This window comes from Ochotona princeps, chromosome 7 (assembly GCF_030435755.1).
Source record: "Ochotona princeps isolate mOchPri1 chromosome 7, mOchPri1.hap1, whole genome shotgun sequence".
NCBI lineage: Eukaryota > Metazoa > Chordata > Mammalia > Lagomorpha > Ochotonidae > Ochotona > Ochotona princeps.
Genome location: NC_080838.1, coordinates 18944632 through 18967420, shown reverse-complemented (window position 1 = coordinate 18967420; position 22789 = coordinate 18944632).

Below are 22789 nucleotides of genomic sequence, written 5' to 3'. Positions count from 1 at the left end.
CCTTCAGCAACCTTACTCGATTGGATCACCATTCTCTGCTTTTTCGTTTTCATTGCCCATACTCACATTTTCATTGAATTTTTGGACAATTTTTCAGGTTTTTAGGGTTTATGCTTTAAATCATTGCTGAATTTTTGATAAATTCGAATATGATCTCTGTGTTCCTAAGATTTTAATTGCGCATTCCTTTTGAACGTATTTTAAATTTTCGTTTATTTCATTTTTATTTATTTGAATAATACAGAAAGGTGGTGCCGAGGTGGGCGTGGCAGGAGACCAGCAAAAAGTCAGCCAGCCAGAGACCTCCCTTCCTCTGGTTCAATCCTTACATGCCTGCAACAGCCAGGGCAGAGCTGGGCTGACACCAGAAACCTGGTACTGGGCATGCAGAGACCTCAGCCATCATTGTAACTGTTTACAGTGTGCGTCAACAGAAAGCGGACCCACATGAGAAGCCAGCACTCACACCCAGACCTTCTCCATGGGACGCAGGGTGCCAGGTGGCGTCACATCACTTAATTCTCCTTGCATTTTCATCTCCATGTCAGTTTTGATATACTGGCACAAGTCCAAGCTCCTGTGCCTTAGAGGCTGTTTCTGTAATAGGTTTGATCGTTAAAAGTAATGAACATGTAGTTTCATATTTCATTTTAGAGATTATTTTTACAAATATAATTAGTTTTTATTTGTCTTTTTTCCCCTGTTGTCTGTGTAAACAAGCTTCTTTACTCACTTTCAGGTCCCTTAAGCTTGAACATGGAGCTGTGGATTTCAATCTGCTCTTTTTCCCATGAGCAGAATTAGCAGAGTAGCTCTGTTCCGTTGAATTGCTCACATGCAGGCTGAGAGAGTGCGGACTTCACTCCCAAAATAGACCTAGGCTACTCTGAAATGTCCTGCCTCACCTTATTAAATCTTGGCTCATCTACTGAGATTGAAATTTATTTCATCTTTTTTAGAGACTCTGAAGGATAAAAAAAAAAGTCTAATAAAATATGTAAATAATTCCATTGTTCAGAAAATTCAGCAGTACATAATGATATAATCATTATCATACAACCTGTCATATTGTCAAAGTAAACTAACCATATCCAATTCATTAGTGCTACAGCCATTGACAACTAGACTCAGAGAATGTTAAAACTGGAAAGGAACATTAGCCATCAAGCTCAAGGTCAGAATTTTATGTATAAATCACAGGTGCACAGAGGGGAAGGGATGGGTACCAACTGGCAGAGACTAGAGATGCGCCTAGACTCCTTGTGGTAGTGATCGTCCAGCTCACTGGCCCTAGAGTTTGGGCTCAGGGCACTGGGCCAGCAAAACATAAGGTATTCATGAATTTGACAACTAGATATCATCATACAAGAATGGGCAAGTGGTAACTAAGACAAACACGATGGGAGTAAATGAATTATTTTTGTGATTTTTGGCCCTGACAAATGATTGCGAGTCCTGGGGGGCAGTGATGATGTCCCCAGAGTGTGACGGTCAGATAAGCATTTAAGACCATGACTGTTGAACCTGAGGAGTCATCATTGAACTCTTGCTTCAGATTCAATGCTGGTAAAACAAAATTGACATAGAATAAAAATAGGTCATATTTTTGTTAGATTTTCATGCAAATTGATCAGTTTAGGAGTTACCGAAGTTGGTTTTCCTATATTTGTGCAAAGAGAAAGGTAGATATGTTTATTATGCAGTTACGGTAATTAGAAGAGAATGTATGTAATGAAAATCTGAAATTCATTTCCAATTGCTTTCAAACTTCGTTTCTCTTTGCTTCTAAAGCATTAAATATAAGAGTATCAAGATTCAATAAACTATATTTTTACTCTATTGGCCAGCTAACGAAGAATTCTATCTTTGTGAATAGACTCAAAATGCGATGCTCCATTTAGCTGCTGTGATAAACACGACCATTTTATTTTGTTTATGGCTACATTACTGCCACCTTGTGGTACGTTATCTAAACTACAAAATCAGATCTGAAAATGCATTAAAGATTACTTTTATTTTTCATGATACAGCTTCTCAGGCTAAGGGATTTCCTCTCCCAATCCTTCCCATTCCCACTTCCATCTACTGTTTTCCCCTATATTGTTATACTAGTATAGTCCTTTAGCGACACTTACAAGTCCATCATTCTATTTAATTGTAACACGACACTTAGGTATAGACTGTGGTATTTTTTTAAAGGGTTTTTTTTTTTTTTTAAAGAGCTACAGAAAAAGAGAGAGAGAGGATCAAGGTGGGGGTGGCAGGGAGAGAGATCTCTCATCCATTGGTTCACTCCTCAGATGGCTGCAAAAGCCAAGATTAGATCACGTCACCTCCAGGAGCTCCCACATTTAAACTCAATGAAAAAAAATTTTCCATGTGTCATTATACATTGAAATCATCTTGAAGCCAACACAGACAATATTAGAATAGCATCCTGCTGTTTTAGAAGCTCAAATAATGACAATTATTCAGCATCAGAAGTAACTATGAATACACTAGTATTCATTTCATCTTCTGAGTGTAAATAGGCTATTTATCACTGCTATTTATAAGGCAAAATTACTTGATGTCATCATGCATTGGAATAAGTGTGCCAAGTAATAATTTTTGTATTATTACAAACCAATTTTTTCTGTCTTTTAGTTTCATTGCAAAGTATCAAACAATGAAAACAACAGCAAAACATCTATCTGCATCAAAACATTCAGATGTTTTTGCTAATTTTAATGGCCTGATTGTTAGTTTGAGGTTCAGCAATAACGAGTCACACTCTCCAATAGTTCATGACAAAACTTGGTAACTCATCCGGCTGTGTGTCCTTCTACTTTCCCCTAGTCACAACATTCAAACGAAGAATGTCACAACATGTCATGGAAAGTTGAGGTCTCACTCAATTCCCCATACCATTTAACAAATAATACATTTATTCTTTGATTATTTCAGTTGTATTTGGGAAGTATTCAAATAAATAAATAAAAGTCAGCTGACCTCGGCGTTTTGTTGTTCGCACTGGAAGGGATATGTTGAGAGGACAGCCTGCCTGCGTCGCTCCCAAAGGCTGTGAGTCACTCCCCCTTCATTCTTGGACTAATACATTGCTAATGTTCTTAGTTATACAGATTGGAAGAAACATGATACATTTTTCCTATGTATAACATATAAATATTGGGTTCTATATCCAAACTTAGATTTTTTTAATAGAATGGTGAAAAATAACATCCATACCATATCTCTTTATGTGTATGGCAAAGTCAAGACTGTCAAAAGTAAGATCATTAAAGCAAATGAATCATTTTCATTGTGAATTTCTAAATTTGTTGCACACTGGTGTCATGTTTGTGTAAGAGACGTCACAGTGGAACAACTGAGCAGTGGGTCCAGGCCTGAGTGCTGGCATTCAAATTCCGGCTCTACTACCTACCAGTCTTATTATTGTGGTTAAGACAGTCAGCCTTATCAAGCCACACTGTCCTAAATGGTAGGTAAGAATATCAACCCAACCTAAGTTTATTTGCATACATATTCATCCAATAAAATAGTCTTTGTGCATAATAAAACTATAAAAACTAAAATATGATCACATTATAGATTATAGAGCTCTTTATGTTTTTGATAAAATTAATGTCCGACTCCTTAAGAAATTCCACAATGTTATTATTTGAAACTAAACATGTTGAGATGTGGATTGACATTGTGATTAAATTAATTTTAAAAACCAGTTGCTTAAAAAGAAAAACCTATTTTAGAGCTCAGGTTGCATTGCCAAAATAGAATTGAAACTGAGATTTTTTATAAAAACTGTATTTTATTAATATCATGATAGCTAAATAAATATGTAATACCAAACACATATATGTAGTCTCTTAATGCAACTATTAAATTGCCCAGAACAATGACATTCCTGAGGGAATAAAGCCTTAATTTTTGAAATGGTGTAATCATTTTATAGAAATTATTATATGTAATACTAAACACATGCATTATAACAAGCATTAATAACATGAAAAGTAAATTCTTAAGAGAAGTAGGATATTAAATGTAGGTTTTACACATCTATAGAAAAATTCTATGGGGAAAAAGCCACAACAAACATAAGGATTCTTTGTGTGCTATTAGAACACCTAAAATGATGCTATATAAATCTTCCCTTGCTATGTGGTATACAGACTGACAGGGACAGAATGAAAACCAAAGCAAATATGAGGTAAAAATGATTTTTTATTACTTTAGGTATTTCTAGATGTCAGATAAAAATGAGAACATTGCTAAAAATTTTACAGAGTGACAGCCTCTGCCTTATGGATAGAATTCTATAGTTTGATGTATGAGGCAGAAAATGTGAAAAATATTATGAAGTACTCCCGTGACATAATGATGGAAAGCTGCTGAAAGTGTGCTAACACCAGAGAAATACTGTAGACTAAGGTTAGACAAGGAGGAATGCAATCCGTTTGGATCCTTCCTATCCCAGATACATGAAATTTTGGCTCTAAAAACGCAGTGCAATAACTTTCAAGTTTTTGTTGACTTCTAAATGTACTGTTTGATTGCCTCACTCAAAGACTGACTTCTCATTGATTATCTCTGGGTATGTATGCTACAAACGCAAAATAGATAAACTTGTTTTGGAACGATTACATATTCCCCAGTTGCAGGTTTGTAGACAACAAAATAATGAATTAGTAATTCAGGACTGCTGCACTTGTAGCTTATATAAACTCATCACAGTAACAATAGACATTTGATACCTTTGTGTACAACAACCCACTACATTCTTGTTTCTGTTTGCAGATTTGAAACACACTCTTATTCAGTTTCTTTGCCTTCTACCCTCGAAAAGCAGTATACTTAACTTAGAGTAAGTCAAATGGAGTTTTACTTTGGCTTTTTCCTTTTAGGATAAATTGCATCAGCAGTAAGCCTGAAGAAATCAGCTGGGACTTTATAGCTTCCTAAATCATTCTGAATGACTTCTTTGACTTCTATAAAACACCTTATATTTAACATAAATTATATTTTTGTTAAATTAGCTAATGTGACTTCTGACACTTTCAAATAAGAAAAAAATCATTACTAATGAGATACTTAATAATGGAACTGAATAGCTGAAGCAGAAAACTCATCACAGAGGCATGTAGTTGAATTTGGCAAGTTATTCTTAATTTCTTCAGTAAGGTAAACATATTTCTATAGGCAATGTTGACATGGCACTCTGTTTTTTTAAATAATCTCTGTTCACTGACTTTTTTTCTTATAAACTTTTAATGTTTATTAAGTTGTATGTGGTTACTACATGATAAAATTAATATTTAATAATATGTATACACATGTATCATTTCTACATTGAATATGACATACAGAAATCTCAACTTTCATATAATTTACAAGCTAGAAGCATAATTTAATATATATACCAAACATTTTAACTCAAAAAAAATAATATGATATAAATTATCTCACATTGAATATGTTTATAGATATACATATATATATATATACACTGAATTAAAAACTAAGGATGAATAAAAGTTTGTAATTCTATCTAAGTTCCTTAAGATATTTACATGAATATTATATAACAAATGCTCAAAGTTGGTGCAAATTAACTTCAATAAATGCCAGTGTGACATGGAAGATAAACGTTAAAGAAAGGATGATGGGGCCCGGCATGATGGCCTAGAACCTAAAGTCCTTACCTTGAATGTGCCGGGATTCCATATGGGCAACAGTTCTAATCTTGGCAGCTCCACTTCCCATCCAGCTCCCTGCTTGTGGCCTGGGAAAGCAGTTGAACACGGCCCAAAGCCTTGGGACCCTGCACCCGTGTGGGAGACCTGGAGGAGGCTCCTGCCTTCTGGCTTTGGATCAGCGCAGCACCAGCCATTGTGGTCACTTGGGGATTGAATGATCAGACAGAAGATCTTCCTCTCTGTCTCTACTCCTCTTTGTATATCCGACTTTGCGATAAAAAAATAAACAATAAATCTTAAAAGAGAGAGAGGATGATAACATTTCAACCTGAAGATGAACCTTCTCCAAGCTATCATTACCTCTTTGATTACATTGATTAGGTTTCCTGGTGCCTTACAGAGTCAAATGTTTGCCACAAATTTTATCCAGCAACATGCATTCCTGCTTCCAAACAAAAGATGGACTCCCAATGAAACTGTTGGAAATGTGTAGACAATGGGATGCTGGACTGTCTGACACTGTCTGTACCAGCAATGTTGGTGCACACTTAAATAAGAGACTGATAGAATTATGACTCCTAATGGATGACTATACTGTTGTAGCAACGTGGGGGAAACCTGTCGGGAGGTGAGAGTTTGGGTGGGGGAATCCCATCTTGTTAACTTAGTGACTCTTTTGCCCCTAAGATCCACAGTCAAGGATTAGCCAGTTGAGCCATTCTGTCAGATCCAATAAACCCAATTCTAAACTAATTTTTATAAAATAAAAAGAAAATGATGATCAATAATTAATTATTTCAACTTCAAAGAAACTGAAAGAGAATAAAACTTGAAAAGCAGAATACAAGTCTTTCAAAAGGCAATAAAACAGATAAATTTTTAGCAAGGGTGATCAACAACTGCAAGAAAAATTCAACTATCAACAATGTTAAAATGTCTGGCCACACACACAAGAAGACCATGACCAAGTTGTCATAATGAGTAAAATTCTTCAAATTACCACGTGTTGTGCTCAGCTCTATTTGCTCACCTCATAACTTCTACTGCCAGGTCATCATTCCTTGTGACTATTGTGACACAGAATGAGAAATAATAAGGTCTAATATTCAATATAAGCAATATATAAAAATAGTGCTAATAAATTTTAAATATATTTTTACATATATGAGAGACAGTTAAACTCAAAGATGAACTTTGTGTGCACTAATTTAATTCCCAAATACCATAGCTAGAGCTGGACCAAGGTTAAAGTCAGGATCCAGAAGCTCAATCTAGGTTTCCCACATGGGTGCCAGGAACCTGGTTACTAAAGCTCCGTCACTACTGTCTTTAACAGCTACGTTAGCAGAAAAGTTAGATTTAGCAGTCAGAGGCTGGTATCAAACCCAGGCACTCTGATACAGGGCATCGCATTTTTTTAAAAAAGAATTTACACATTGCCTTTTAAACTCAAGGTCAAACTTTCATCCTGTGCCCCTACTTTTCCAATCAATTTCTAATGCTTTTTTGGTTTGTTTTTTTTTAAGTTTTACTTATTTTTATGTCAGATTTTCAGGTAAAAGGTGAGAAAAAAAATCTTCCATCTTCTGGTTAACTTCCCTAGTGACCTTAACGGTCAGAGCTGAGCCACTCCGAAACCAGGAGCCTGGAGCTTCTTCCAGGTCCCCATGTGGGTACATGGTCCTGGGGCTTTGGGCCATTCTCTACTGTTTTCTGAGGCCACAAGCATGGAATTAGAAGGGAAATGGAGCAGCTGAGATACAAATCAGCACCCAGATGGGATCCTGGCACATGCAAGACGAAGACATTAGCTACTGCCTAGTAGCTACTGTGGCAGGTCCTAATGCTTGTTTTAATACCAAAATTGAATCTTACATACTCTAAAAACTTTGGAAGAAAATTTGTCATAGCTAAAATGAATTAAAAGTTTTAATCAAATTAATTTTATTAAAATTTTTACAAATACTTGTATAAGATAATATTGACATATAATCTGAAAAATCAAATTTCATCTCCACTATGTATTTATTGAATTGCTTTGTAACTCATTTTCCTTCAGGTGACTATTACTGTTCATAATCCCCTTTTACATTCTGGGAATCATTCCTGTGCAAAAACATATGAAAATCTTTTCATGTTATCTGTGTAAACATTCTTTCCAGCTAGCTCATATCAGTAACATCAATGTGGGGAGCTTCATTGGTAAACAAACCTTTAGATTGTAAAATACAAATAAATATTGTGTGCTTTCCTGATAACATTGATTCAAATTGAAACTATGGCTGAATTTCATTGTTGAATGTCTTGTATCAGCAAACTCACTGAAAGAAATATATTTAAACACCTATTGTAACTTTACATTCATGTGTTTTACAAAGAAACAGAATATAATATTCAAGCTATAATACACTAGGCTGTTCTGGAGAATATTAAACGCATAATATTATGCTGTCTGCTGTTATTTTTAAAGTCTTGCAGAAAATGTCAACCACTCCTGATTGCTGGGGTTAATGTTGTTTGTGGGGGGTTTTGTTTTGTTTTGTTTTGTTTTTTAGTCTCATTAGGGTTACTGACATTTTTGTTGTGTAAAGAGATCTTCTGGTTACAATGTGTGCATTCTTTGTCTAATATGATATGTTACAATGCTGTTTTGTAAAGAATTGTTTCATTTTGTTTTATGTCAGTATTAATTTGCCAACATCATTCTTCACATTGGATCTAGGCTGGGTTTGTAACAGAATGAATACGTATGCAAAATCATCAATGTCATCAAAGAATAATAACCACCTAAAAATGTTACAAGTGAAATACTGCATGCCTTTTATTTTAATTAACATAACATTTACACTTCAGGCATGCATAGAAACATCATCACTCTCTATAATACATGCTATTTGTTCATCGTTATTTTCTTAAGCATAAACAATAATGATTGAGCTCTTTGCTGGATAAATATCAAATTTCTGATGAACAACATAATCTGGCTTAAGTAATAAAGTATACAGAGAGGAGCAATGATAGTAATAAATAGTAATTACAATGTTAAATTTAGTCAGGTTTAGCAAATATTTAAACTCAAAGACTTTTGCAGGAAAAATATATTAATTTAGACAGGTCAGGAAATTTGTCAATGTTGTGGAGATAAGGGAGTATTATACAGAGAGGCGAAAATCAGAGATGAGGATCAAAAGGAAGATAGGAAGCATAAGTAGAGTAAGTAAATTCATACTGTTAGAATGTGTCTTCACTAATATTAACAACCAACTTGGATAGTCAGTACACTTTTTTTAGAGACGAAGTATTAACAATAGAAATATATTGTGAAACATCTGCTTCTTTTCTACCACATCATTACATGATGTGACAGAAAACCTATGCAAGTCATTCTATATAGGTAAAAACACAATTTATCATGACATTGTCATGTTCTCCCTTTCCCAGTTCTTCTTTTCTCTTTTGAAACAAACACTACTGCGGGGTCTCCCCCACAGATCCCTCTAGTACCCCATTGCTGGAGGAGATCAGCCAGCAGCCTCCCGGCCAACAAGAGACAAACAGACGGACGGGGGTTCTGTCTAAGCAGTTCTGATTGATTAGGGAAATTCAGATTCTTATATAGGGTAAGGGATAGCCTCAGGCCAGAAATTTCAGGAATTCCAGGAGGGGAGAAACTAGGAGCCAATTACTAGGAGAATGACTGCGGAAGCCACCTCCCATAGGCCAGGGGTAGGTGAGCAAAATGGCCCTGGCCAATCAGTCTTTCTTTGAAACAATGTGACCCCTGCCCAGGTTCATGCCCAGGGCTCTGTCCTTGGCTGCCATCTTGCCACGTTAACCCAATGACCTTGACTGTTAGTGCCATCTCATTGACTTAGTGACCTCTTTGCCCCTGAGCCCCACACATTCTATCTGAGCTACTTTTGAGACAAACCAAAGAAAGGACCGATTTCCTATTTGTAATTATTCTTTATTCCATCAGACCCAGATACATGGACTGTTCTATTGTCAACCATCCTTGTTTCAAACAGACCTCCAGATAATCAACTTGAGTCATCAGCAAAGAAGAAAAGGTCATAACTGGAAAAATTGAAGAGGTCATGGACATCTTAAAATCGGTGCTCTTAATTAGCACCTGCATAATCTTTCAGTATGGGAATGCTGGAAGTCATAATATGAACCTTAATGAACGTCCATCTCCTGGGTTGTGTAATACTCTTGTCTCAGGCCGAACAAAATGTACTTGCTCTGCCGTAACAAACAAAGTATAGCAACAATGGTACCTTATCTCATTGTGTCATTAGAATGAGATTTTGGCCTGGGGGTCTTACTCTCACTTTCATTTGGATCCTTCACCTTGAGGAACACCAATTGGCACATCATAAAATACTCCTACAGAAGACACACACTCTGGAGACAGAGAGACAGAGAAACTGTAAACTGCCACATGACTGAACTAAAAAAGGGACAATAAGATGCTGGACTCTATGTTTGGTATACGCTTGCAATGGGGAAATCTCAACTGAACTTGAGCTGTGGTTATGCAACAAGGTGGAGGAATCCACCATGGTGGGAGGGTTTGGGGAGGGGTGGGGAGAACCCAAGTATCTATGTAATTGTGTCACATAATACAATGTAATTACTGAAGTTAAACAATAAATAATTAAAAAAAAAAAAAACATTGGGCTGTAGGTTCTAGGCAGTAAATTAAGCAAGAAAAAGAAATAAAAGACATGTAGCTTTGAAATGGAAAGAGTAAGAAAAACAGACAGATGACAAGCTATTGTATGTAGAAATCATGAAGAAGCTTCAACAAAGTATTAGAACTGATAAGCAAATTTAGTAAGCTCACAGCATACAAGAATGATGTGCAAAACCAATTGCATTTATACATGCCACTAATAAACCATCTAAAGGGGATGGTTAGGAAAATAACCCACCTATTATAGCATCAAAAATATTTATAAATATTTATAAATAAAGAATTGAAGGACAACAACAAAAAAAAAAAAAGGGACTCTCTGCTTCCCTCCCATCCTCCAATAAAGCTTCAGGGGAAATTGCAGTGCCAGTCAAGAACTTAACAGAAACTTCAAGAGAGATCATGACCCAAAGGCACCTAGATAAATCACAACATCATGACATACAGAGGTGTAAGAAAATAAACATTTATTATTTCTAAGCAGCTAAATTTTGAAGCTTTTTGATACACAGCAATAAATAATACAGTAATTGCAAACATGCCTAGATTCCATACTCTTTTCTTTGACCTCTTCAAAAATATGACAACCAGTTTTTACCCAACATAAATGTCCCAATCACTGTGGAGCACCTAAATTTACTAAATGCACATATCATATCAAGTCCCTATCCCAGTGCGAAAACTACACAGTCAAAATGAGGGGTATGGGGCCCGGCGGCATGGCCTAGCGGCTTAAGTTCTCACCTTGAACGCCCCGGGATCCCATATGGGCGCCGGTTCTAATCCCGGCAGCTCCACTTCCCATCCAGCTCCCTGCTTGTGCCCTGGGACAGCAGTCGAGGATGGCCCAAAGCTTTGGGACCCTGCACCCACGTGGGAGACCCGGAAGATGTTCCTGGTTCCCAGCTTCTAATCGGTGCACACTGGCCGTTGCGGCTCACTTGGGGAGTGAATCATCAGATGGAAGATCTTCCTCTCTGTCTCTCCTCCTCTCTGTATATCTGACTTTGTAATAAAATGAATAAATCTTTAAAAAAAATGAGGGGTATATACATTACAACGAATTTAAATGTTAGAGAATAATTATAATAACTCTCAATCTGGAATTTCTTTGAGAAAACATGCTTTAATATACATACAACTTAGATATTTATAATTACTTCTCAGAGGATCAGACAATAAGATAAAAACACAGATATTTTCCACTTTGTATCTTGCATGTGCTTTTTTCCTTAGATTTACAAAATAGATGTGAAGATACGTTAGTGCATTACATAGATTGGGTAGTAATTTAATACAGAATTTGAGTAATTATATAGAGTGGTGCATTTTATACTGAATATGATATATGATAATGTCATACATGAATGAGACATATGGCTAAATCTTTGCAAAGGAATAGAATTATAAACACATTAGTGCATTCATCCATTATTTTAACATCAATTTCATTTTATCATTTAATTACTCTGTGTCCTAAGTAGTTTGCAAGACTCATTAAAGCCTGTTTTGATATCCATTTCAATATAGCATCACTGTGTCCACTCTCCTCCTGAATTCAATTTTCAAAAACCCAGAAATGAGATACAGAGTAGAAAATCCACTTACATTCCAAAAGCTTCACAACACACCAATGGAAACTCAATATGGACTAAGGTTTCCAATAGCAGAAATTATTAGGTTGTTACAATAAAGAGATACAAGGAAGAAATTTACCTCTGAATATTTAAATCAGATCAAGAGGAGTATGAAAATTACAAATTAGCCAATGCTTCCTAAATGACCATTTTAAGATGCCATTGTTAGAATCTGTAACGTTTGAATGGACAAACAAAGCCATGTTCTTACACTATAATTTTCTAGATGTGTAGGGGAAAATCAGCTAAACAAGGACCCCTCCGCCTCAAATCAGCATGCTTGTAGAAAGCATGCCGTGACAAGGTCAACAGGGAGAAACTTAGGTAGCCAAATCGGCTTCTGAAAAGAAGAAAATTCTGTATTGTCACATAAAGCAACGGTGAAGAAAGTTGGGGATTCAAGGCAACCTGGTGTCTATCTCAAGGGCAGGGAAATTTTGGAATCACATAAAACATACAGGAACCAGTGTTCATATGGGATCCCATCACTTGCAACGCGAGGACTTTAACTCTAGGCTAGCGTTCCGGGCCCATAAACCATCTTTTAAAAACAAATTATTGGGCCTGGCACGATAGCGTAGTGGTTAAAGTCTTTGCCTTGCTCATGCCTGGATCCCATATGGGCACCGGTTCTCCCATCCAAGTACTAACCAGGCCCGACCCTGCTTACCTTCCGAGACCAGATGTGTTCCAGCTCGTTCAGGGTGATATGGTCATAGACAATGGGCACTGGTTCTAATCCTGGCAGCCCAACTTCCCATTCAGCTCTCTGCTTGAGACCTGGAAAAGCAGTCGAGGACGGCCCAAAGCCTTGAGACCCTGCACCCGAGTGGGAGACCCGGAAGAGATCCTGCCTCCCGGATTCAGATGGGCGAGTACCGGCTGTTGAGGCCACTTGGGGAGTGAACCATCGGACAGAAGTTCTTCCTCTCTGTCTCTCCTCCTCTCTGGATATCCGCCTTTCCAATAAAAATAAATAAATCTTTAAAAAAATCAAATTATTACAGTTTTGTGGTTCTGATGACAATTTCCAGGTTTTGAACTGGAAATCCAGTATAAGCAGCAGTTTCAAATCTTAGGAATTTTCTTGTGTTTTCCTTCTTTCTCTTTCTTATATAAAATTATTTATCTACTGTGTTATTTTATTCCTCTTCCTTAAAATGTCAGGCCACTTTCTAGGACAGTGAATAGCTTTATGCTTCATCACAGACTTTAGTTATTACCTTACCTGATTACAGTTGCTTTTCATTTTTTTCTTCAAATTTTCCAACAAGGAGGCAGTAATATTGATAAGATCCCTAAGCTGTACTACTACCTTATCAGCACCGACGCACCAAAAGATTTCTTGATTATTTAGAATTGGGGAGGGGGTTGTGGAGGCATACAATTTTCTTTTAAAACATGCAGGAAGCCTGACATATGAATTGACAGTCAAATAAAATTGTTGAAAATGCAGATTTGGAAAGTAAATGAGAGCGGTATGTTTGGCCTGGAGCAGGACTACCAGGTAAGTTAGGGAAGACATGCCTTCCACGGACTTCTGCCTGTACGCACACTCTCATCACAACTGCTACAGAAGCATCTGAGTCGCCAGTAAAGCTCCATGAACAATTGCACAAGGAAAGCTAAGGGGCGACTGTTCTAGCCTCTTTCTCTTTAAACTCCCTTCCTCTACAGCTGGTGAGAAAAATAAAGTGATAGCCTTAAGAAACGAAAATGTTCACACTCTATGGCTTTCAACTGTGGAAACTCTGAGCCAGCACCTACGTGTTGCAGAGGTTTTGATTAGAAGGTAAAGGAAAAAAATCAATACCTTCTGATTCCTGTGATCCTTTGTGATTGCAATAACATTGCATTCACTTGGTTTATGGTGACTGAAGTCATTACTGCAGCCGAGGGAAACGGAGAACTGCAGACGAGAAAAGCCAGATGTAAATTATGACATGAAGTCAAACGTGAAAGTGAATTTTCACTTTCATTACCTCACATACTTCATTTACTGTAGTGAATTGATTGAATCTGAAATGCGTCATATCTCTTCACTGTAAAGAATATGTCCTAGCATCATCCTGCTAGAAAGAAACTAAATAAAATGATAAAATTGATATTTTAGAGAAGGTAGCTGATTGTATTGATGCTGGTGTTGTTATTTAATGTTGGCAACAACCGTTTGATGCAGTGGCTGCTTTATCTAGACTGTGTAGAAAATGTTATGAGGAACTGATGGAGATGATGAATTATGTACAAAATAATTATAATAATGTCATTTTCAGACAACTAGTGCAAACGTAGGAATGTCAGCTTTATGAAATATGTGGAGGGTTATGAAAACATTTACACAGTTAGCTGTCTTGTTCTAAATTGCATAATCATGTTCACGCGCATTAGTTGCATAGGTGAGAAAACACTCCTCAGGCATTAGTGCAAAGATTGAAGTAGATATTCGTCTCCTAAAATAACGCATGTGTTAGGTAACATGAAACCGTTTCTCAGTCATTACTCATAGGAACATGTCCTTTATTTTCTCATTTACTTTTTGAGGGGATAGAAGAAAGGGATAAGCTTTTTTAATAAGAATTTAAAATCAAGAAATACAAATCAAACCAACGTTGACAGTAATAGCTAAATTAGCACAGTGTGTTCTCCACCTGCTCCTTTCATTACTACACAGTTAGCATCTATGTCTCACTCAGTAGCAATCACTATCACAGATTTAGAATGGAACAGGAATGAAGAAATAGCTTTCTTATAAGATTTTATTTATTTTTATTGGAAAGTCAGATATACACAGAGGAGGAGAGACAGAGAGAAAGATCTTTCGTCCGATGATTCACTCCCCAAGCGGCCACAATGGCTACAGCTGAGCCGATCCAATGCCAGGATCCAGGAGCTTCTTCTTGTCTCCCACATGGGTTCAGGGTCCCAAAGTTTTGGCCCATTCTCACCTGCTTTCCCAGGCCACAAACAGGGAGCTGGATGGAAAGTGGTGCTGCTGGGACTCGAACTGGCGCTCATATGGGATCCCAGGCATGCAAGGTGAGGACTTTAGCCACTAGGATACCATGCCAGGCCCAAATAAATAGTTTTTTTTTTATGAAGATTATGTAATATTCACTAACATAAAACAAAAAAAGGTTTTTAATTAAAATCCTCCATTTTCAAAAATAGCTGGCCAAATTAAATGTATCTAGGGTGGATTTCTAAACTCAGCAGAATTAATGGAGAAGTACTTACAGGAATTCCAAAGCAGAGGTTCTCAATCTGAACTGTCTTTTGAGAATCACCTGTCCTAGCTGAGAATGCCATGCATAACACCACAGAATTAGTGGTACAAACAGCAGAAATTAATTGCTCATAGTTCACGGAGCTAGAAAGTCCAAGGTCAGGGTGCTGGTCAGGTGTAATTCATTCTGAGTCCTCTTGTCTTGACTCAAAAGCAACCACCAACTCACAATGTGCCCACATGCCTTCTGTATTCAAAGATTTGGAGAGAGGGCGAGAGAGAGAGATCTTATGAGAACACTGTGCATAATGCTATACATCCTATATTCCCTCTTTTGCTTGCTCTTGCTCTCTCTTCCCTCAGGACTTGATTTGATCCTATTTGATTTACAAAGAACCCATCTCCAAACGTAACATTGGGCTTAATATTTCAACATAAGAATTATTTTGAGCTAAAGGCTCTTAAAACAAACCAACTCCAGCAGATGCAAGAAGAGCATGCGGATTTCTGTTTACTTGATTGAAGAGGTTCATTTCCTATGTGAAGGATGTCCTACCAAGAGCTGGCACTTGGCATCATTGTTATGATGCTCTTTGGCTTGCCCACACCCCACATCAAAGCTTCCAGTCCTAAATTGCTGCTGATGCCAGTTTATGAGCTTCATTCCAGCGTTTGGATAACGTGCACACTGGGAGGTAGCAGTGTGTTTTTAAGTGTTTGGGCGCCTGCCTCCCATGTGGGTGATGAGGATTGTATGCCCAGCCTCTGGCTTTAGGTTGGCTCAACTTAGAATATTACAGGACTTTGAGAGTGAATCAAAAGGAGAAAGACCATCCCTTGCCACTGTCTCTGCATTTCAAATATATAAAATAAACAACAAAGAAGAAAAGCAAATAGAAAGCAGCATTTCTTGCCAGAGGGAAAGGATATATACAAATGTAATATTCCTAGTCACTTCTCCACCTAGTTAATTATCATAATAAATGTCCTTTTGGCTTGTCACATCTTAAAAATTTACAACTCTGTCCAATTCATCAGGTAGGCATTCAAGTCATTGAATAGTTCAGAATTTATTTTTTAATAAATCCTCTGTGTCACACAAAATTTGGCTTAAATAATTGTATATGCCATTCTACTGTTGATATATCTCATACTGTTTATTATCAAGCCTATCCCCAAAATCTGAGATAGAAGCAACATTCTGCCTTGCTACAATGTAATACTGTTAATTACAGATTTTTTAAAATTATTTCACCAGCTATTTCAGTTATGTGCTTCACGGCAATCAAGAATTTATAAAGATATTTGTAGAAGCATTAACATTATAATTAATAGAATTTCCTAGTGTTGTGTGCTAATGTGATATCAGGCTCAGTTTAGCAAAATCGTTTTTTGAAAATCTGCATCAATAATCATAAACAATATAAATCTATAATTTTTTCACCATTTTTAAGCCTTCAGTATCAATATTCTATTTTGTAAGATATTTGTGAAATATTACAATATTCTTCTTTCCAGGTTTTAATTTTTAACTGTCCTAACCATATAAGAATTGTAGATATTTATGGGACACCATGCAATTTTTCAATATATGTGTACAACGTCCACTAATAAGAAATAAACTACTTCCTCAAACACTTATCCTTTTTGTATAATATTCAAATTTTATTTTCTTGTATTTGTTTATGTAAGAGAATTATATAGCACATTGCTGTAATCTATAGTCATCCTACTGTATCACAGAGGCCTAGAACTACTTAGCTTCTTCACTATTTAGTATCTGATTGATTATCAGATCTGATTGATTTAGCATCTCATCAATTATCATTGGTTTCTAGTTGTAATAATTTCTTTCTTTATACTTTCATTCAAATTTTCATTTGTGACTAAGACTTCTTGTCTAGTAGTGAGTGTCAATTCTTTAATTTTAGTAAATCTGCAGTAAATATTTGCTTTGTAGTAATGAGAACTTCTTTTTGCTGTAGCAAATTATTTTGAAATGATAACAGCTTGACATTCAATGGGAAGACAGATAAATAAACACAAAATAGAGATAAGAAATATAAAGAAAGAAATCTACACTTGCATTGCATGCCTCACCACATTCTGAATTTTCAGGATCTTTTATTTTACTTCTTTCTTTGTTGTTTGTCTCTTAGTATTTGGAACAAGCACTACAAACTTAATCGTTTCTGTCTTCACACTGAAAATATGATTGAAGTCATGGCCTGTTTTTTATTACAGCATCCTGACTCTGTCTGTATAGGCACTTTTACCCATGAGTTTTCCATTTTTTGTTTTTTTCTTTCTCATCAGTGTTTCTCACTTGCAGTTTAAAGATCCACTTTGGGACATCTTGTAACGCAAGTCAGGTAGAGATAATTTCTCTTAGTGTTCCTTTGTCTGGAAATTTCTTCGGTTCTTCCTAATAATTGAGGGATAGATTTAGTAGGTATAGTTCATCCTAAGGATTGTTTTTCTTTCCTTTTACATTTTCATGAAGTCTCATCTTAATCTTTCTTCCATATAAGATGGCTAATGAGACATCTGGACTCAAAAGAATTAGAGTTCCCTTTTGCTTTTTTTGCTGTTACTGCTTAGAGGATACTCTCCTTATGGTTACACTTGAAGGGCTTGATTATAATACATGTCATGATAGGCTCGGTAGGATTGAATTTGACTGTAACCTTTGTTCCTTCTATACCTGAGTAGGCATATCTTTCTCTAGGTTTGGGAATTTTTTTGTCACTGTATCCTTGAATATTCTTCCATGCCCTTTGAAAATCTCAAGTCCCTGTTGATATTTGTTGTGTTCTTGGTGTCCTAAAATTTTCAGAATTTTCTTAGTTTTTCTTGATTGTTTTTGTCTTTTTAACTGTACATTTTCAAACAGCCTGTTTTTGAGCTCAGAGAGATTTTGTGGGGGCGTTCATTTATTCTATCATTGATGCCATCCATAAATTTTTACATCTTACTCAGTATACTTTCCCATTGAAAAGGTTTCTATTTATTTTGATTTCTTCTGTTCCTCCATCAGATCTCTCTGTTAGGGTTTTCAAATATTTCTCAATTTATTATGAAGCATATGGATTTTGTTATTTCGAAATACTCGTCTGAGCTTAGGAAGGTTTCAGTTCTTGGTATCTGATACCATGGTTTGTCCATTAAGTGAGATTGCATGTACATTCTCGACATTTGATGTATGATGGAAATCTGATTTGGAGCATTATCCTAAAGATCTAAGTCCTTGGTCAGTGTATCAGCTCTAAGCTCTGCTCTAAAGTCATAAACATCATCTCCTGCCCTACTCCTGAAGACATTCTCTATATTCTGCCACAGGTTAGAAGAGGGTACCAAAGGTATCCTGGCTGTGGAGAGTGCAAATAGACTACATGAAAAGGCTTTGGAGATTACGGGGTGCTATCAACTTCAAACGGAAGACCCTGCACTGGGTTTCAAATAGGAAGCTTCTCTCTCCTTGGTGAACTATTGGGCACTGAGGGAGGGACAGTGACTTCCTTCATGCTTTATTCAATATTTTGTTGTTGTTGTTGTTATATTGAAATCATTCTATGGTGCATCAGATGGCTTGCACAGCAATTGTGAAGATGGTTTGGTGCACCAATGACGTTTAAAATGGTGTCTTTTTTTTTTTTTTTTTGTCTTTTTTTTTTTTTTAATCCATTTTATTGTATTGTTGTTGACAATCTTTACATAGTTAACTATAGTTGAAGGAAAATCAAGAAAGAGAAGGAAAAAAAAAAAAAAAAAGGTTCAGGGGGATAGGGAGGTGGGCAATGCTATTATGTCAATATTGTTTCCATCATGTATCTGAGGTAAAAGGGGATATTGAGGGAGAAGCCCCACCCGGTTTCCCGCCCACCCCAAGTCCCGGATGTGGGGCATGCTCTGAGATATGTGCTCAAGTGGAGTTAATAGTTCTCCAGTTATGAGTCACTGCCAGTTTCGCTCGATGAGGTGGTCCACTGATTGATATGGTCCATCATGAAGTCTCCATTTGTCCCATATTTCGCTGCCAACATGTAGCTGAGATGAATGATTGTCCTATTCTGTCTTCTGTCTTTTCTTGGTTAGAATTCTGAGTCCAGCAGTTCAAGTGGGGAGATCTCCAAAGATACTTTGAGGTATTCCCAGACCAGATTCTTGTATGTTCTAGCAAGCACAGGGCCCGGCACAGTCCATCACCCTGATCAGCTGGTGGTTGCAATTGCTGTGTTGGTTCTGTTTTCAGTCCCGAGTTGCACTGGAACCAATGGGTGTTGCAGTCCAGTCTGGTTCGGCCCTTACATCAACCAGTGGGAGCTGCAGCCTAGTCGGGGCGACCCACAATAACCCCCACCAAGCCTGCCCCCTACCCTGGTTTGCCAATTTGTGTAGCAGAAGACCAGTCTGTCCCCCATCCCATTTGGCTCTGGTACTTGTCAATGGGTATTAAAGCTTAGTTCTATCTAATCGACTCAACCATCCAGCCCTCACAGATGTTGTTGAGTGCCTCTGTCTAGCCATCCCAGCCCCCGTCCTAGTTTTCATGCCCTCCCACGGGAATAGTGACCCAAGAAGGGGGAACCCACTTTTTCCCTCCCAGGTCTCTCTGTCCCGGTTTATGCACTCTTTAGGTGGTCCTGTGATTTGACTCGACAGAATTAGTCCCCAGTGCCAGCTTCTGCCAGCTGATGCTGTGGCCCTGATCTTGTCCACATGCAGCGCACAGGTGTTGTAGCCTTGCTTAGTCGTGTCTGTCTCTATCCCAGCCAACACTCTCCAGTGGGAGTGGTTGTCCAGCGAGGGGACCAGCCCCTTAACCCCCCCGCCAGCTCTGCCCCTCCCTTCCTGGATCTCACGTGTGCTGGATGGGTGCTGCATTCATATCCAGTACAGGCAACCACGCCCTGGCGTTCCAGAATGTGTACTGGTTTTGTCGCAACCAAACCCGGCCCATTCCACACTCTGTTCTGGTGATCGGATTTGCCAGGGGATGACATGAACTGATTCAGCCTGGCCTGCTCCTGACCCATGCCGAATGCGTGCCAGTGGGAAACTTTCCATGGCCTATTCTGGGCTGTTTCCAATCATGCTTCTCGCGCTTACCTGCAGGGACTGTGTCCTGCCAGAGGAGTTGCCCAGGCTCCTCCATCAGAACCCCTCCCAATGCCAGATTTTGCGCTTGCCAGGGGGTTCTTGAGCCAACCCTACTCAGTTCACCTCCTGTCCTAGCAGGAACAGTGGCTTTTCCTGGCTGGCTTTCACCCCATTCTGACTCTTGTTGTTGGATGTTTCAGCCCAGCCATGGCTCGTCCATACCCACATACAGCTCACACATGGCTCAGAAGGGGATTGAGACCCAGCCTAGTCAGTCCCACATCTACCCTGTTTCTCCATAACACCAGATGGTGCTGGGATCTGAACTGGCCTGGTGCATCCAATCCCAGCCCACACTAGTGCCTCGGGTGACTGCAACTGTTTCCTACATAGAACGCAGCCCCCATTCCAGCACATACACCCCTTGGTGGGAACCTCATCCCAGCTGTGGCATCCCAGATTGGGACCGTTCCTAGCCGTAAATCACGCACCTGCACGTGGTTGCTCCGAGGACCATTAGGTGCCAGCCTGCTACACAAGCCGGAGCTTATCTTTTACTTGATAGGTGTTCAAAGCTCAGCATTATTAAGGGATTGGAAGTTCTTCAAAGGAAGAGTTACTGGCATTGGGAATCTTTAGGATTGACTCAGATCCCAGAAACAGTGGGGTCACTCTAGAGCTATCTCAGCAGCGATTCAGATGTCCAATACCCTAGAGCTCCCCGGCCGGGCGGCCAGCAGGCTCAGCCTGGCGCCAAATGGCGCACTGGCCGCCCTGGCCCAGCCCGCCATGAGCCATGGCGGACTGGGTTCGGGATCCGAGCTAGACGTCCTCTCCCGCAGCCCTCGGCTCGCCTCTGGCAGCCGGAGGTTAAATCCTGCAGGCCCGAGGTTGCGCCCCTCCCCAATCCCGTTCACCCACCACCCAATGAGGGTGTTGGGTGGGTCCCGGACATGCCCAGTCACGGAGGCCTCCCCCCTCGGCGTACTCACCCCAGAAGGAAGCAGGCCGCACCCAGGCATGTCCGGGCCCAGCCCGCCATGAGCCATGGGCACATGGCGGACTGGGTTCGGGATCCGAGCTAGACGTCCTCTCCCGCAGCCCTCGGCTCGCCTCTGGCAGCCGGAGGTTAAATCCTGCAGGCCCGAGGTTGCGCCCCTCCCCAATCCCGTTCACCCACCACCCAATGAGGGTGTTGGGTGGGTCCCGGACATGCCCAGTCACGGAGGCCTCCCCCCTCGGCGTACTCACCCCAGAAGGAAGCAGGCCGCACCCAGGCATGTCCGGGCCCAGCCCGCCATGAGCCATGGGCACATGGCGGACTGGGTTCGGGATCCGAGCTAGACGTCCTCTCCCGCAGCCCTCGGCTCGCCTCTGGCAGCCGGAGGTTAAATCCTGCAGGCCCGAGGTTGCGCCCCTCCCCAATCCCGTTCAACCACCACCCAATGAGGGTGTTGGGTGGGTCCCGGACATGCCCAGTCACGGAGGCCTCCCCCCTCGGCGTACTCACCCCAGAAGGAAGCAGGCCGCACCCAGGCATGTCCGGGCCCAGCCCGCCATGAGCCATGGGCACATGGCGGACTGGGTTCGGGATCTGAGCTAGACGTCCTCTCCCGCAGCCCTCGGCTCGCCTCTGGCAGCCGGAGGTTAAATCCTGCAGGCCCGAGGTTGCGCCCCTCCCCAATCCCGTTCACCCACCACCCAATGAGGGTGTTGGGTGGGTCCCGGACATGCCCAGTCACGGAGGCCTCCCCCCTCGGCGTACTCACCCCAGAAGGAAGCAGGCCGCACCCAGGCATGTCCGGGCCCAGCCCGCCATGAGCCATGGGCACATGGCGGACTGGGTTCGGGATCCGAGCTAGACGTCCTCTCCCGCAGCCCTCGGCTCGCCTCTGGCAGCCGGAGGTTAAATCCTGCAGGCCCGAGGTTGCGCCCCTCCCCAATCCCGTTCACCCACCACCCAATGAGGGTGTTGGGTGGGTCCCGGACATGCCCAGTCACGGAGGCCTCCCCCCTCGGCGTACTCACCCCAGAAGGAAGCAGGCCGCACCCAGGCATGTCCGGGCCCAGCCCGCCATGAGCCATGGGCACATGGCGGACTGGGTTCGGGATCCGAGCTAGACGTCCTCTCCCGCAGCCCTCGGCTCGCCTCTGGCAGCCGGAGGTTAAATCCTGCAGGCCTGAGGTTGCGCCCCTCCCCAATCCCGTTCACCCACCACCCAATGAGGGTGTTGGGTGGGTCCCGGACATGCCCAGTCACGGAGGCCTCCCCCCTCGGCGTACTCACCCCAGAAGGAAGCAGGCCGCACCCAGGCATGTCCGGGCCCAGCCCGCCATGAGCCATGGGCACATGGCGGACTGGGTTCGGGATCCGAGCTAGACGTCCTCTCCCGCAGCCCTCAAAATGGTGTCTTTCTTGTGTCATTCTTGACAGCCA